The sequence below is a fragment of the Lycium barbarum genome, chromosome 6, assembly GCF_019175385.1.
Source record: "Lycium barbarum isolate Lr01 chromosome 6, ASM1917538v2, whole genome shotgun sequence".
In the NCBI taxonomy this organism is placed as follows: Eukaryota; Viridiplantae; Streptophyta; class Magnoliopsida; order Solanales; family Solanaceae; genus Lycium; species Lycium barbarum.
The window spans coordinates 396,643-414,946 of NC_083342.1; the positions used below are offsets into that span (position 1 = coordinate 396,643).

At 34.7% G+C, this 18,304-nt stretch overlaps 1 long non-coding RNA gene across 2 annotated transcripts; it reads right to left on the reverse strand.

The window, feature by feature from the left end:
* Positions 1-2,560: 2,560 nt before the first annotated feature.
* LOC132600347 (uncharacterized) lies at positions 2,561-7,421 on the reverse strand. Of its 2 annotated transcripts, XR_009567181.1 has the most exons (5): positions 7,233-7,421; positions 6,856-6,962; positions 5,136-6,042; positions 4,018-4,304; positions 2,561-3,937 (listed from the first exon to the last, which is right to left on the reverse strand). It is a non-coding gene; the product is annotated as an uncharacterized LOC132600347 (long non-coding RNA). The 2 variants fall into 2 exon arrangements; XR_009567182.1 differs by lacking the exon at positions 5,136-6,042.
* Positions 7,422-18,304: the final 10,883 nt, after the last annotated feature.

Genomic DNA, 18,304 nt, shown 5'->3' on the forward strand with positions numbered 1-18,304 from the left:
TCGCTTGCACATAATTTCAGAAAAAGCAAATTTTCATCAGAATGAAATCGTCGTATCTTCTGTGCAGAAGTTCATGAAGAGTCCTAAGTTTTCTGAAGCCAGTGCTCTCTATCGTCAGACCAAATAAAAGTTTCATAAGTTTAATGAAGAATTTACTATAGTTAGATGACCATTTAAGTTATTCACTCGGTTAACTGGAGAGTTAAACATTGTGAACACAATAACCTGATAGAAGGGTCTTTGCTAACTACCAAGCAAAACAAATTAGAACAAAAACAATTCTAAGCCTGCATGGTTAGAGTATGACAAAGGAAAACAGAGGCCATATAATTGCTTCAAACTTTCCAGATTCCAGATTAATTAATGTCAAATTGAATCACCTATAACCAAAATTGTCCATATTCTTGTTAACAATCATGTCAGGAAGGAAATCTTTTTTAATGGGTTAAAATCACAGCGGGTAGTATATTAGTTATAGAGGCATAAGTGAGCCAATAATTTGACGGTGAGGGTATTTTTGATACCAGCATCAAACGGAGGGTATAATTGATCAATTTCCAATAGTTGAGGAGTAATTTTGGATTTTTCCCTAATATATTAACAGTATAAAGTAGAACAACATACCAAGTGTATTCCCATAGTTGAAGTCTGGATTAACAGTATAAAGTATTATAGGAATTAAAAGTTAGCGATTTCTTGTAGTATGAACAATGCATATGTATCGATACTTTTTTATAATTTTCTCAATACAACAAAATAAGAACCAACGGTAAAGTAAATAATAGTGATTTGGTCCAAGATAAGCAAAAAAAGAGATTCTTCATGTGATGGTGTCGATCGAATTATTAAGATTTAGACCATTGTCAATCTTTTTCTTCTTTATATTTTCTCACTTTCTTTCCCTATATATACACACAATTCTAGCCTTTAGCAATAGTATGTCATAGCCTCTTTGTATTGCTCAAACAGATTTTAAGAATTCTTTAAATTCAATATTTCCTTTCCTTTTTACGTAAACAAAAAAAATGGAGAACCAAAAGCAACGCCAAGCTGCTTACACGAAGAGAAGCCTCTTGGACCAGGTCATATTTTTATTTAATTACTTAGTCACATGTAATTATTTCTTAAATTTAAATACAAAATTCACAACTCATTCAAAATTTAGGAAATGGGTGTGCTCTATTTGACATCTAGTACTATTATCTGAAAAGATATTAGTTTTATTGTGGAGTTTCAATTTCAAAAAAACTAAATCACTCTTGAGTCTTGATACTTGCGTCAAACTAATAAGCACATAGCTTTTCGTATACACCTTTATCTCTAACTATGATCAATAATATGTGTAATATATATTGAGATATATAAGTATTATTTTAATAATAATTTATTAATATTATTTTGTAGTCTAAGAGACGTGTCTTTTGATACGTAAGGGTTGTGTTGAGTCCAAATGATATCTAGCCAACTTACTTTAAAAGTTGTGTCCTAATCGTTGTCTTTGAAAATATTTTTTTAAAAAAAAAGTGCCTCGTCTATAATCTATGTTGAACATCATTCTTCTAATTGTCCTACTGCCAATTCAAGGATTTGAGTGGTTCTTTAAAGTTCTTGATAGTATCCTAGTTCCTTGCAACTCTTCGTCCACTCTTATTAATTCTTTTGGGTTGAGTTCTTACTACTAAAAAACTGCTGAAAACCGACCAAAAAAAATTGATATAAGCGACTACACGAGGTCGGTTTCTGAAAAAATGCGACCTCAAAACCGACCACAAAAGTAGGTCTGGTATGGGTTGGTCACAAATAATTAGCGACCTCATGAGGTCGGACAAAAGCGACCACACGTGGTCAGTACATGATTAGTCCCAAAAAAAGAAAAATTAACATACCGATACATGATTAGTCCAAAAAAAAGAAAAATTAACATACCGACCTCATGCGGTCGGTATAAGCACACATGGGGTCTGTAAATTATGAGTTTTTTTTTTCAAGTTACCGACCTCATGTGGTCGGTACATTGAATTTTTTTTTTTTTGTTACCGACCACATGTGGTCGGTATATTAACACATGGGGTCTGTTAATTATATGAGTTTTTTTTTTAGTATATTGAAAATTTTATTTATTTATTTTTCTGTTACCGACCACATGAGGTCGGTAACTATAAATTTATGAATAATGACACAATCATGAACTGACTTCATGTAGTCGGGTTCTTTAAAATCTGGATATTGATATGAACACAACCGACCTCATGTGGTCGGTTTCTTTAAAATGTGCAAAATGATATGAACACAACCAACCACATGAGGTTGGTTTCTTTAAAATCTGGAAAATGAAATTAAAATAACTGACCTCATGAGGTCAGTTTTCTGCAAAAAACAATTGGTAGCATTCTGCTACTTTTGCCACTGCCCACCTACCAACAATGCAAGCCAGTTCTATATTTTGCTAAAACCAGCTCAAATAGCTACCAACAAGCACATATAATAACGTGCTACAACCCGCACTAAATCAAATTCAACTAGAAACTACTTCAAAGTTGAATCAAAATGTAATTCAACATTCACAAAAACATTAAACTACTTCAACCTTTACAAACATCCACAAAACATTATACTTATACTAGTCTACACGAAGTTAGTCTACAACATCAAACTAAACATCCACCAAACACTTTCACATTTTTACAAATCCACCAAAAAATTTATAAGTGTGTAAGATACATAAAATTCAACCATGTCGTTCTATGTTTGACACGTGCTCCCCATCATCATCACCACTACTTGGCTCATCTACAAGTCCCAGTTCTTGACCAACCTCTCGATGTCGTGCCCTAGATTGAGAATGGGGAGATCGACGCTTGGAGCTACGAGCGTCATCAGGACAAGGGGGAATTCCCCTCGAAGAAAGTAATAAGTCTAATTGAGCTTTCATACCGCAAATTGCTTATCCCTCCGTCTCTCCCTATCCTCTGCAGCCTGTAGCTGCTCGTCCCTCCGCCTATCCCTAGCCTCCGAGGCCTGTAACTGCATAGCTAGCTCAAGAATCTTCTGCTCCATGGTCATAACACTCTGCTCCTGGTGTAATATTGCAGGACTTACAACTGCTGCAGATAGCAGCAGCTCACTTGTACTGTTGCTGGTCTTTCTCAGACATGCATCAGACCAATTTTGCTGGTTTTCACTAAGTACTGTGCAAAGTCACAAGGAAAGATGCAGAGCAAAAGTCCTAGTTTTGCTGGTTTTTTGAGAATTGCTACTGGAAGTACTAATAGATAGAAAGTGTAGTGACTCTAGTATGGATAGAAATTTAGTGGCAGCAGCAGGTTACACTTCAGGAATTTATTAGTGGACTTTGCTTAAAAAAAATGCAAGTTAGCTAAAGCAATGTGCCTATAAATTCGTTCTGATCCATTTGGAGTTGATATGTGTAGCAACTCGAACAAAGAAAGAGACCTCTTTCAAAAGTTACAAAAAGAATAACTAGCAATTGAACTAGCAATTAATATCATATAGTATAACAGAATATTTTTTATCATATTGTAAACTATATCAGCCTTGACTCCTATAGAACATCAGAATGGCATTGAGGAAACTCAACCAATGAGTTATAACACATAAATAGCAAATGGGGTAGATTTCTAACTGAATGTTGCTCATAAATCACCAAAAGATATAGTTTTATGGGAATAAAGTGAAGGCACCAAATACTACTCAATGCGCCCTTTCCCCACATAGATTTGACTCGTCCATCTATGGAAACTTGGCAAGCAATACTTTTACAATTCCCTTAATAGTTTGAGTTTGAATTAGACTTACGTAGGACTGCTTAAGCCCGTTCCTCAACCCATTTGTCTGGTTCTTGACTGTTTTTCTTCTTCTTCACGTGAGTGATTCTAAATGCCTCATCTTGAGGCAATATCCTCTTTTCTTTGAGTTCCTGCAAAAAGAATAATTGAGTAATTAATAAAGAAAATGAAATAAATTGATTATCCTACAATAGGACTAAAGGAAAAATACCAGCTCCTTCCTCACGACCGCTTGGCTCTTAACCCCACTAGTGTGTAGGGAGCCACCTTTCGTAGAATTTCTGGCCTTCTTCCCTGTTTCACTTTGTTTCTTAAATTCATCAGATGCCCAGATGCCCAGTACTACAATAGCTTGTTATAGGCCTCCGGCTGGATCCAATCAGGCTTCGCTTGGTCTTCACGAACCCTTCCTAATGCATCCTTTAGCGGCTGCCCTGCTTTCCTCTCGAAGTTTTGGGCGACATGAGCTTCATGTTCCGGGAGCCAGAAACACTTTCTCTGCAATGAATAGCAATTAGTTTATTAATAATGAATCAATCAATATTATAGTAAACTAGCAAATCTACCCGCGCTTCGCGCGGTCATAAAAAAATAACAATATGGCTAAATAATTGTGTTTTATAAAAGAAAATGTTATGATCGCAAATGTTAGGAGTTGTTTGAAACTGCGAATTGTGTCGTTTGTTCATTGTGTAAAGACCGAATCTTGAAACAAGTTCCACATTCTACAAAGGTTGTGGCATCGCAAGAACAGCAGCATAGTCAATTCGCCAATTTTTCTTGGACTTTCAACAAGAGGAATTACAATTAGGAAGCGCTGAAATTACAAAGCCGAAGAAGTTCTTGATCTCCGTTGCATATCAAGTGGTGGAGAAACTGTGGCTCACAAAGAATCACTTAAGGTTTTTTCTTCATAGAGGGAGCTGTCGTGAATGATAAATTTGTCGATTGTTGTCTTTAAAGGTCTAAATCTCCTTTCTAATTAGCTTAGTTGATAACAAGCTTTAATTATCTATACTTGCTTATTTTCCATTCCTTGAATCTACATCAACTTGTATTGGTTAATTATTGAAGAGTAGCAATTTAGTAAACACAAAGTGTAGACATGCTATTTTGCTTGAATCGAAACATTAAAATACACTAAGCATAACGTTGAGATGAACCCTAAAGTCCTTTGTCAGCTAGCACCTCTCTAAAATAACTCGACTCGCCTATATTTCGTTCATGAATCATAAAAACCTTCAGCGATCAAAGAATATCTAGCAACAGTAAACTCCAAAGGAAAACACCCTTACCCATTATTTGAATAAAAATAATAAATTCATATACCTTAAAGGTTAAATAGATCTGTCTCTTCTGATCTGGTTCCATCTTGCCCCAAGTTGGCGAGTCCGTGAAACAACCCTGTACAACCTCTTTAACCTTGGTATAAGAGGTAAGTAATGCATCGCCTTAAAAGCAACTATTTTCCCGCTATGAGCTCGCTTAAAACGAGCTTTTCCACAAAACTTACAAGATTCTAGACCGACGTCATCCTTATAGTATAACATGCATCCATTTTCACAACAATCAATTCTGTAGGACGAGAGTCCTAACTTTGACACCAATCTCTTTGTCTTGTAGTAGTTAACAGGTATCTGTAGATTCGGGTCAATTAATTCACGTATAAGGCTAATCACAGCATCCATTGCCCCTTGAGGAACATTCTAATCTGCTTTGATACTTATTAATCTAACAACAATAGACAATTGAAGTGGGGACTCCCGTCACACAAAGGCCGACTAGCATCTTTCAACTGTTCAAAAAAACAACTAGCTTCCTCATTAGGATCATCTTCAACATGGTTACCGGATTCAAAATCGGAATGCATCCCATAAGCATCCTGAATCATGTTGTGCATTCTATAATTTTGGACATCAGGTTTCGCTGCCCTACCACTTTCACCAACAACAAAGTTTTGAAATCCTCCCAAACTAGTATCCGTTTCTCCATGACTAGTCCATACTGTATAATTTAATTGAAAGCCGTGAGTATAGAGATGAAGCCTAACAATCTCTGGTGTCTCATAATTCCTACATGGACATTTCTCACAAGGACACCTAACCAAGCCTTCGATTATAAAAGGTTCAAGTGTCATTGCATATTCAACAAAGGCAACGACACCGTCCATAAATTCTTGCCTCATCCCCCCTCTACCGTCATTTGTTCTAGTATACATCCAACTACGAGATTCCATCTACATAAATTACACAAGATTTGAAATTGTTAATACACAAATTCAATGTTTAATTTAAACATTAAAATATATCGTACAGAATGGAATTTGTAGAAGTGGTGTGACATACTTGCTGTTTTGGGTTGCTGCTAAATGCTTTAAATCCTATGGGAAGAGAACATGGTGGTAATTTTTACTAACTCAGTTTTCTGTTTTGCAGGTCTTTGCTATGCAAGGGAACACATAAACACCAAATGGGGTGAAAGCTGGAGAGATGCTTGTATCACTAATCTTAGTGTCAGTCAAGTCACATATCGAAGTAGGTGAGTGCTGCATCAAAGATAAATAGCGAGAGAACCAAACCACAAACAATGGGTGCAATCATTCAAACCAAGAAGGAATCATTTTTGTATTCAAACCAAGAAGGAAAATAATTAGTTTATTCTCTAACCTGCAAACTTAGATAAATAAGTGAAGATGTGGAGGGTGATATAGTACATTTTTATATTTAAAACATTTATTTTAACTTCAATAAAATAACCAAACTTACCACAATATCCTTATTTTAAGTTCTGTGGGTGCTACCCTAAGCCTGCTTCTAAAAACAACAAATTATCGGACAAATGAAAGCTTAAAAGCTACTTCACCCAACCATCTCTGCTAGCATACATCAACAAAGCACTAAAACCAAGAGTTCAAAGTGGAGCAAAATTGAGTGAGTTGAAACGAGTAATTTACCATTTGATAAATAAACATGATGTGCCATATATTGGAAAGTAAACAAAGAGCATATTAAGCAATGAGAAATAAGAAAGAGTAGTACGAAGTACTAACCTTAACTGTTCGATAGAGTAGTACGAGCACTATCCAAACAAGCTAAGTTCGCACATTAAACGTGACTAAATCTACCAATGCTAATTTGCAGCCACCAGGCTTAGTATCTGAGAATGGAAAATAAATCGAATGGTCCATCAAATTATTACCCCTTCACAGAAATTAACAAATTTACCAACTTTCCATTTTAACCAATCAAAATCTTCATAACAGAATTAAAACCTAATGTTAATGGATGGGGGGGCTGTCATTAATAGACCTTAATCTTCAGAACAGAGTTAAAACCTAACCCTAGAACTAAAACCTAATCCTAAAAGAAGATTCTGTGATAAATCACAAAAACTGTTGGAAAACCGACCAAAAAGGAAAAAAAATACCTCGGTTGGACGGTGGACGGCGACGGCGACGGAGACGGCGGGAACTGGGCTACAGACGGCGGGCAATGAGCGATGGGCGATGGGCGGCGATAGGCGGCGATGGCTGAAATCGAGGCAATGAAAAGAGGGGGAAATGAAAAATGGGGAAAAGTGGTGTTAGCTATGTGATATCAATTTGATTTAGCGACATCATGAGGTCCGTTACCGTAATTTAATTATTTTTATTTTAAAATGTTCCGACCTCGTGTGGTCGGTAATTGAAAAATTGTTTTTAGATATTTTTAATTATGTATTCCGATCACATGAGGTCGCCTAATTAAATATATATTTAATTTTTTAAAAATATTTACCGACCTCGTGTAGTCGGTATTGTTTAGCATGACAACTTTGCGACCTATTGAGGTCAGTCATGTGTTTTGTGGAATTTATTATTAAATTACCGACTTCAGGAAGTCGGTCTTTTAAAGAAAAAAAATTATAAAATTAAAAGCATGCTTATACCGACCTCATGAGGTCGTTTTTTTTTTCCGACCTCACTGAAGTCGGTTTTAGTAGGTCGTTTTTCAGCAGTTTTTTAGTAGTGTCTTGTGGTAGAAGAAATTAAATAGCGCAACTTTGATTCCAGAGTAGGCATTGTATCTTGGGGATGGACTTTTCAGTTAACCACTTATACAGTGTGGGGAAATTATTATCCTAAAGATAGTTTCCTGGAAGCACCTTGTTATATCCCGCATTTTTCGTATTCGGATAATTTAAGGTAATTGCGGGAGATTAAGAGCAAGATATAATTTTGATCTTGTTTGGTGTACAAGTTGCTTATGAAAAATTTAGAAGCGGAATTAATGAGGAAGGTCAAGGGCATAAAGGGAAATTCGCAATATGACTCGTGGGAATATGGAGGAAAGACGAAGGGCAAATTTGGAATTCGGAAAAATTATTTTCATGAATTACAAGAATTAGCCAAAATAATTGAACTTGAAAAATTTGCAAGAAAGCCAAAGGCCCAACCGGCCATAGGGCATGGGCTAGGCCCAAGTTAAATTAATTCATGGAAATTAAATATATGACTAAGTCATCTTTTGCTAGCATTCTCTAGAAATTTCAAGATCAAGCAAGAACAAGAGAAAGAGGAGAAAAACAACTAGGGTCTTTCGGCCAAGAGAAAATTCCCAAGAAAAATTTGCAAAAATTCTCCAAAAATCATTTTCTACCAAGTAAAGGGTGCTTGACAAGGTGGAGTTGTTGTTGAAGCAAGAAAGATTCACAATCATTCAAGTTACCAAGTTGTGGTCAAGTGAGAAGTTGAAGAAGAAAGGTGAACTCTAATCTTGTTTTATATGTTATACATGGTTTATATGTGTTGTAGTATGCTAAAATAGATGAAATTCATGAAGGAGAGAAATATAGTACATGGTCGTGCATATATATATTTATGTGTAGGAGTCATGCTTCAATTATTTTAATTAGTGTTTGGTTGTTATTGTTGTGAATGATATGTGGAAATTGGAAGTTGAATGAGTTTGGAGAGATTGTAGTGGTGTGTACATGTTGGAGCCGTGTGTGTGTGCATGGTGTATGTGGTCGTGTATATGGCATATGTAACCATGTATATGTGTTGAATTATTGAGAAATAATGAGCAAGTTATATTTAATATTTTAGTTGTTGTGTTGTAGATTTCACATTTGTAAGTAAAGACTTGATAAGTTGGTGAAGCATTGGCAATTGGAAGATTGTGTATATTGAAAAAAATAATGTTCTTGCATGGATATCATGTAATGATATTAGCATGATGTTGATGGAATATATATTGTAAGGTTGCTATGGTGTTCATTGAAGTCGGAAGGTTTTGAAGAAAGTAGTAAATTGAGATCATGCATATTGAATGGAATATGTGAATTGCTAGTGTGATTGTTGAATTATGTTAATAGTTTGGCCGGGTTTGAATTCCCGGATTGTGATTGATGAGAATTTGGTTGTGTTGAATATTGAGGATGGTGTATTTACAGAGGAAATGCTGCCGAAATTTCGGTAGCCAAGTGTTTCCTTAAGATTCTAACTCTAAGAATCCTAATAAGAGTTTTGGTAAACATGACCAATTTGCAGATTTTGACGAGATTGCGACGTGAATTCGGAATAGCAAAAGAGGCGGAAAGAGGTATGTAAGGCTTCACCCTTCTTTCTATGGCATGTCTTAGTTGTAATAAGTTGGGTACGAGCCTCGGGGACAACTCGGTTCCCCGGAATCCGCACCTAAAGTTTTCCACTTTTTGTTCAATAGAATTGAACTAGAAAGTGTGCCAATTGTTGGAAAAACCTCCTACACCCTTAGAACTTGTATAAATGGGACCCGATTACCCTAAGACCCTCACAAGTAATGCTATGACACGTAACATACGTAAATCGTATACGCTACCTCATTCGGCCCGAGGTGGGCCCGTTACTCTCGGATTTTTCTATAATCGTGGTTGACTTACTTGAAGTAAATCCAAAGGGGACTTTTGATCCCAATCTCGTTACCGAATGATAAGTACTATGACTACTCTAATGAGAATGTTTCTGTGAGGATAATGATAATTACAATGTTAGACAAAAGAATGTACCTTTGATAAGTACGACCGGAACGACTCTATGACTAAGATGACTAAGCTAAGTATCTTATGTAAACATGAAAGTGATACACTAATTTGTGAATCGTATTTATATTTCCTAGCTATATCTTTATTTTCTCTGACTCCAAAGACTATGACGGTCATCTATGATGCCCACGATTTCATTCTACGGTCACTGTAATATTATTCTCCGTTGCTAGTCTCGCCTTAAAATACTTGTTCCTTCAAGGTGAGACAAAGCTATAACTAGCATTCCATAACGTAATCGGAGGTCACCGACCTTACGTCACTCCGATGGATACATGATTTTCCTTGGCTCTTGTGTGCTTATATGATATATGTATATAAAACAGGTATATGCGTATGGATATGTATATATAAATAAGATAAGTAATTGTATATGAGACGTGTATATGTATAAAAGATAAGCAAACGTATATGTATATGTGTATGGGGAAAGGGGAAGGGTCACTGTTATATCACCACCTGATTCAGCTGGATTCCATCCTGGACGCGGGATGCCCTGACGCGGGATATGGGAGAGCCGTACGCGGCGTCTGTATATATATAATGTATGCTACCTATATATGATGTAATGTGTTGGGACACCGTTGGGGAGGGGGCTTGGGAGAGCCGATTGTATTCGGCGTCTATAAATGTGAGCAAAAGGCACCGTTACTGAAATGTATTGTTTTCTGTACACGAGAATAAGTAATATATAAATGTTAATTCCTATGCTTATGAAAAGAAACGTTTCAAAGACGAAAGGACAAGCCTACATGACAGCCGGCCTGAAAAGGGGCCTTCCTATGCACAGGTTACTTTCTTGCCTCGTTATATGCCCTGTGACTCCATGATATTATTAATCGTACTCTATGTTACTGCTTGTATTATTTTCTATGCCTTACATACTCGGTACACTATTCGTACTGACGTCCCTTCTTGTGGACGCTGCGTTCCATGCCGCGCAGGTCAGCAGACAGGTGGACTTGATCCTTAGGAGCTCTGCCAGCAGTACTCTACAGTGCTCCAGTCGTTCCAGAGCCTTATTTCAGTGGTACTATTTTGTGTATATATAATCTCGGGCACGATAGTACTCGGCCCTTTCTATGTATAAGTGTACTATGTCTAGAGGCTCGTAGGCAGATATGTACAGCCAGTCAAGTATAGTTAGATATATGGTGTTTTGGCATGTTAATGTTGTTGTATAAAGTAATAACGAAGTCTACTAGTTCATGTTCAGAATGACGCTACTAATGTTAATGTTCAAAAAAAAAATGGCTCTGTTTACTCGGCTTGCTAAGAGGTAAAGGTAATATGGTAGACAAGGGGTGCTCGGTACAAGTATCGGGTACTCGTCACGGCCCCTAAGTCGGGTCGTGACACACCTTGCCTATTCGTTTCGTGTTTTCTATTATTGAATTCTCTTCCATTGATTTCTCTTTAATTTTGTTTATTAAATTTAACTTGCACAAAGTTACTCCATTGTATTAATTTGAATATTCTGCAACAATTTTAGGATATTAATTTCTTCTCCAATGGAGTATTCTTTGTTGCGTAAGCCATTTCAAGATGTGGAGAGACTCGAAAAATTCAAAAATATGGACTACAAGTTTTGGAGTACTGTCTAGCATTTCGAAAATTCTGAAGGCTGTATAAATGAAGAAATTGCTGAAACAATTCGAAAGTGAAGGATATGTTCGACGAGTTTGATTATGACAATACCGATGAAAGACCACTAGCATGGTATTTATATGATTCTACCATGTCCAATAGGCAGGAAGCAAATCAAAGAAGGAGAAAAAGAAGTTGGCTTACTAATAAAAGGCCATATGATTTTCTCTTTTATAACTGGGATATGAATATTAGACAAGATGAAAGTCTTTTTGATGAGCATGTGATCAGGCCACTTGATCATCTGGTGACATATATAAGTCTCAACTGAAGTACTGTAAGCGCAAAACAGTAAAGGTGATGGAGTCAAGTATAAAGTGGCAGTATAATCGGGTTCTACTTTCTTTACTCCGCTTGTTATTTATTTATGAATTTCTATTCTCTGTGTTTGGATGAAATTCATTGAGATAAACATTATTAGATAACTTACGTACTTTATGATGATCTTGAAATGCATGGTAAATTTAGGAATAACATATTTGATATGCTTATGGTGATTTGTTATTCCAGACATGCAAAATTTAAAACATCATTAATCGGCTTAGTTATGTCACATAAAGGTCATGTGGAATTTAATTTCAAATTGTGAAATGATATGAAGTATTTAAATTGGATAGATCATTTATCATGAATTTGATATCTCTTGAGAGAAGCATAATATATCTTTACTCTGTGTATTGTGTGTGCTTGACAAAAGAAAATGTACATTAATTGAGTTTGGTGATTCCTCTAAACTTGAGTTTATACATTATTATTTCAATATAATTGAGAATATTTACATTACTACAAGAATATATTTGTCTCCTATGTCAATGTACTTTGGCAGTACCATGAAGTATTTCTTTCTCATCTAAAGAGATTGGAGAAGGTGTGAGAGTCAACTTTAAAAGTTGCTAGGCTTGGAAGAACTGAAAATTTTGATCCTGGTAAGCTTTCAGAAATGAAACAAGGTAAAGTGTTTGGCGAGTATTTAGAGAATAGTATATACATATATTTAGAAGATATTTATGTTTAACTTATGAACTAATAAAATGTGGTGAAAATATTGGAGGAAATTATTTGCACTTGTGAATCACTATATTTTGAGATCTATTTTAAGTGATTCTTAGTCTATTTTTTTTATGAGGTACCCATTATTAAGAAAGAGTCTGCTTGATGAACAAGATTGATGATTCGCCACGGAATTTCACTTGGCGAGGTTACGAAGAATGACAGTGTCTTCTCATACAGAAGGAGAACCATTCATTCGGTAAGTACTTTGAAAATAATCGAGGCACAATTATGTGACAGTATACTTCTTGTGAAGAAACGGTACGTAAAATTTATTTGGTGAGTATCTTCCTGCAACTAATTAAATATTAACAACTTTTGAGGGGGGGAAAAAAAGAGACAAGAGAATGGTTAATATATTAAGTATGGCAACACAAGAGGCTAACCATTCTTATGTACTGTGATACTACATTAAGTGTAGCTTATAATCAAATATTGATAGATCTTCTCATTAAACATCCATTATATGAGAAGACAGTGTAGTCGTGGGAAACATTAGGCTATTACCATTTTAATAAAGATAATCTAGAATGGCATCTACTCCTTCATGTGAATGTCAGTCATAACTGAAAATTCATATTCTAAGAGTTCAATGCAAGGATTAGTCTTCATGAATTATCCTTGAAATGTTAACACTGAGGTTACATTTCCGGTGCATAAATATACTCAAGGAATAGTGGGGGTGACAATACATACAAATGAGTTGCTATTCCTTTAAAGCCCATGTTTAACTATATGCACTGCTTTTCCACAAAACGATAAGGCTGAACTTTGTTCTTAACAATCTCGAGCTTATAAAGTGGGGTGATAGAGCGGTTGTGGACACCCTTGATGATGAGATTGTCTATGCAAATAATAAAGTGAGAGGCCGCTTTTTAGGGACTTTAATGGTGAATCCTAAAGAACTTGTTGAACAGGATTGAGCGCAAGACCCATATTTAACGGCGCCGCCATTGCAGAACAAGAACTAATGTGTAATACGAATATGAATTTATATTCATATTCATTCTAAAGGTTTAAGGCTAGTTAGCTACCTTTAGTTATGTATTATACAAATACCCAATAATATCCTTCGTGCGTTTTTAAGTCCTCACGTTTTTAAGTCCTCACATTATTATTAAATAATAAGTGGGGGATTGTAATATATATTGAGATATATAAGTATTATTTTAATAATAATTTATTAATATTATTTTGTAGTCTAAGAGACGTGACTTTTGATACGTAAGGGTTGTGTTGAGTCCAAAGGATATCTAACCAACTTACTTTAAAAGTTGTGTCCTAATCGTTGTCTTTGATTTTTTTTTTTTTTTTTTAAATAGAGCCTCGTCTATATTCTATGTTGAACATCATTCTTCTAATTGTCCTTCTGCCAATTCAAGGATTTGAGTTGTTCTTTAAAGTTCCTGATATTATCCTTGTTCCTTGCAACTCTTCATTCACTCTTACTAATTCTTTTGGGTAGAGTTCTTGTGGCAGGAGAAATCAAAGCGTGCAACTTTGATTCCAGAGTAGGCATTGAATCCCGGGGATGGACTTTTCCGTTAACCACTTGTACAGTTTGGGGAAAATTATTATCCTAAAGATAGTTCCTGGAAGCACCTTGCCTATTCGTTTCGTGTTTTTTATTATTGAATTCTCATCCATTGATTTCTCTTTAATTTTGTTTATTAAATTTGACTTGCACAAAGTTACTCCATTGTATTATTTTGAATATTCTGCAACAATATGTATTATCATCTCACGCTATCACTTAACTGTAATAAGCTAATGTAGTTTGGTGTAAATATTGGACGATGGAAAAGTTTTTTCAGTTTGAGTTTTTCACTCATTACGATTAAAAAATTATTACTTCTTCCGTCCTAATTTATTTGGATAACTTATTGGAGTCGGTCAAATGATAATGAATCTATAGCTATAAATAATATTTAATACCGTCAGTGAATAAAATTTGATCTGTTATTTGTTACAAAAGTGAATAATTTAAATTATAACTAGTATTTTTGTGCAGGGATACCTTGATGAACAATTTATTCATCTTGAAGAATTGCAAGATGATGCAAACCCTAACTTTCTTGAAGAAGTTGTCAAGCTATTTTACACAGATTTAGTCAGATTTATTCGCAATATTGAACTTGCACTGTAATTTTTTTTTTATATATGAATATCATAAGTCATAATAGTGCTAATTAAGTTAACTTCGATCCCTTTTAGATTATCTAAAAAAATGGAACCATAGGCACTAATGCTTAATATTTTTTCCAGACAAATCTCTTTCTACGCGGAAAAGACAAATATTCATGAAAACTCAAGTGTGTCATCACTATTTTAAAAAAGAGTATAATCATCAATACTATCCTTGACGATAAGGGTTGTCACTAAAACTATCACTTTTTGTGACGACCTCTTCGAGTTGTAATAAAGACGTTCATTTTTGTGACAACTAAAGAAAGGCATAATGCAATAATAAGCCCTCAAACTTAGCTTCAAATGATAAGTATGACGTCAAAATTATTGTGTTTGATTGAATCATATATTATACACTGTACGTCCATCGATCTCTGCACAAATATATGTGCATGCATGTGAGTGGGCGTGGGCCTGCCACTGCACAGTGTATGCAAAGAGTAGTTTTGCATGCCCTTTGCACAAGCCTCCGTTCCTTTTGGTTACAAAAACACTACAATAGAATTGGCATGCAATAAAACCTAGCCCGTGACAGTTAGAGGTGGATTTAAAATTTTTTGAACATGGGTGCACCACTAAAAAAAAAAAAAAAGAAAGCGTTAAATGAGAATTCATCCATGTTCCTCTATGTAAATAACTAAGCTTTTCACCAAGTGTAGCCACCAATCTTTTTGGAGAAAGGATGCCATTAGATCAGTTTTAGTAAATATGTACATAAAATACCTAATTTTGCAAAGAGACCAAAGTTTAACGAGCCCTATAATTAAGGCTATAAATTCTCCGCTGGTGCCAGCAATATTAATATGTCTACTAGTAGTGCATACATAATAGAGTAGTAGAAATGCTTCTCCACCTAGTTCTATATAATTAACTATATCAATCTATGTAGTATTAGTTTTTGAATATTTTTTTGAGTTCATCACTGCAAATGACAATTAAGAGAGGTGGATTTTTAATAGTAGAAGATGTCCACATAAGATGATAATATTCCTATAGTACAGTTTGTTCCTTATCATCAGCATATACAAGAAAATGATTGGAAAGACGACCAATTTTTACCAATGAAAGGAAAATGATAGCCTCCAATCATATTCTAATACCTTTTAATTTATTAACCCATCCACCCACTTCCATAAAGGTAAATAAATATATGTGACCACGAATCTTTAATACTTTGCCATACTAGGGGATATATAGTGAGAGGTCAATGGGTTCTATTTGGTTTCATTGAATTTAGTGGAAGGAGAATAAAGCACATGCCTTGTTTTTTTCTTATATTTTGGACATTTAGTTGACATACCTTTTGATATATATAATGAGACACATTGAGGACTGTCTCTAAGTTTGTATACGTATTATTCCACACTATAAATGAAAGCCTACGTATTATGAACTATACTTGGGATATAATCTTAATTATATCATTACTTGTTATCAATTATAGTAGTAACTAGTACAAAACACGTTCATTTTGGAAAGCGTGCAAGACTCTTTTTTAATTTATGTGAACTCATTTGACTAAGCACGGAGTTTAAGAATAAAAAGAAGATTTTTAAATTTGTTGTGTTAAATGAATTACATATATTTCGTGTGGTTATAAATCATTGCTTAAGGTTAAATTATTTCCAAAAATAGATTTTTTTTTTTTGCACGGTCTAATAAGAAAATAGATTCATATAGATTGAAATGGATGGAATATTAAATCTACAAATCTTTAAGGAAATAAATGAAATGCGAAAGCGTATATGAATCCATGAATATCATGAAAATCTTTAGTTTTGCGGGTATCATGGACCTTCCAAATTAGGCGGCAAGGCATATGAATTTCAAAGAATATAATTCTCTTTTCCAACGACGCGATATTAGAAAAATAAATATGATTGCATATATTTGCTTTCTTTATTTCTAATTTGTCTCTATCATTAATCCTAAAATAGACCCTAAAATAGACCAGGATATCAGAAAATTTGGGGATAAAGCCAATTTTGGGATTGTTATTTAAAATATATCTAACATTGCAATATATTAGAGCTCGTTCGATAAGAGGTTTTAGATAAAATAGTCATGATATTATATGTGGTATTATTTTGTATCATGTTTGGTTGATATTTTGGGACATGTATAACTTATACCGGGATTACTTAATACACCAAAGGGTATATTATTTTATACCACCACTACCATGGGATAACTAACCCATAGATAGCTTATATATGGATAAGAAGCTAACTAACATAACTAGCCTTGTTTTGTTCCAAGAAACCTATAACGGCCAAGCATCCAAGGATATAATTGCAACAAATTGTTTTTTAGTTTAAAAAATAAATAAATATTCAAATGGTATCTTTTGTGTCCAGTTTTAGTGCAATGAACCAACCACCATACAAAAAATAATCTTTTGTATTACTAAATCATATACTCCCTTTGTCTCAATTTATGTGATACACTTTCATTTTTAGTCTTTCCAGAAAAGAATGATACATTTTCTTATTTGACAATAATCTAACTTTAAACTTTACCTTTTACGTTTAACGAGATGATCTATAACCACACAAATATCTTTGACTTATTTTTAGACCACAAGATTCAAAAGTCCTCCTTTATTTTTTAAACTCCTTGTCCAGTCAAACTATATCGCATAAATTGAAAGAAGGAAGTATTACTAATCCCTGCATTAATAATCCATGTATAACTTATCTTCGAACCAAATGACCTTAAAGTTTAGCGACAACTGATTTGAGCGGCCAAAATTTGTGATGTACATATGGATTCGACTTAGCGAGTTTGCTGATACTTAAGTACATCACGCGATGTATTATATTTTGGTTTATTTCTTGGTGAAATTAAACTATTTAATGTAGGTATTGTTAACTAATTAAAGTCAAAATGAGAGGTTGGCTACAAGTTCACCCAATCACAAAAAAAAATAAAAAATAGTGATCCGTTGCAAATACCTCATCGCTAAAAAATTGGGATCTGTTGCAAATACCTCATCGCTAATCATTGGTAAATAAAACTAGTGACATATATTTACTGCTTAGCGATAGAAAATTTATCCATTAGTATTTCCTGCTTTTTTAGTTTGTTGACATAAACATGTATTTTTTTTTATCATTGACAAAGTAAATGAACAAGGGTAGTAAACTAGCTTTAGAGACAGATGGATGGGATACAACAAATGGAAAATGAACTGGACACAAAAATATTGATGGACAGAACTGCTGAACAAGGTGGGTAAACCTGGTCTGGGACATGACCTACTCAAGAGAGTTGCAGACAAACAAAACACATGAACTGTGTCTGCAAATATGTTCCAACACAGGGATAAGTGCGACAAATAGACTAGACACATAGAGCAAGACAAGAGTAGATGGGCTAGGTCTATAAAGATGTTCCATTCTATATGCTAGTGTGAGGTAAGGGGAATGAACCATGTCTGAGACATGTTCTTAGAGTTTAGATATGAAGAGGTGTGCAAATACAAAAGACATGGGAAAAAAGTGTGTGAGAGCATAAGGGTCCATATGCAAACAAATAAAAACAGGGGGAAG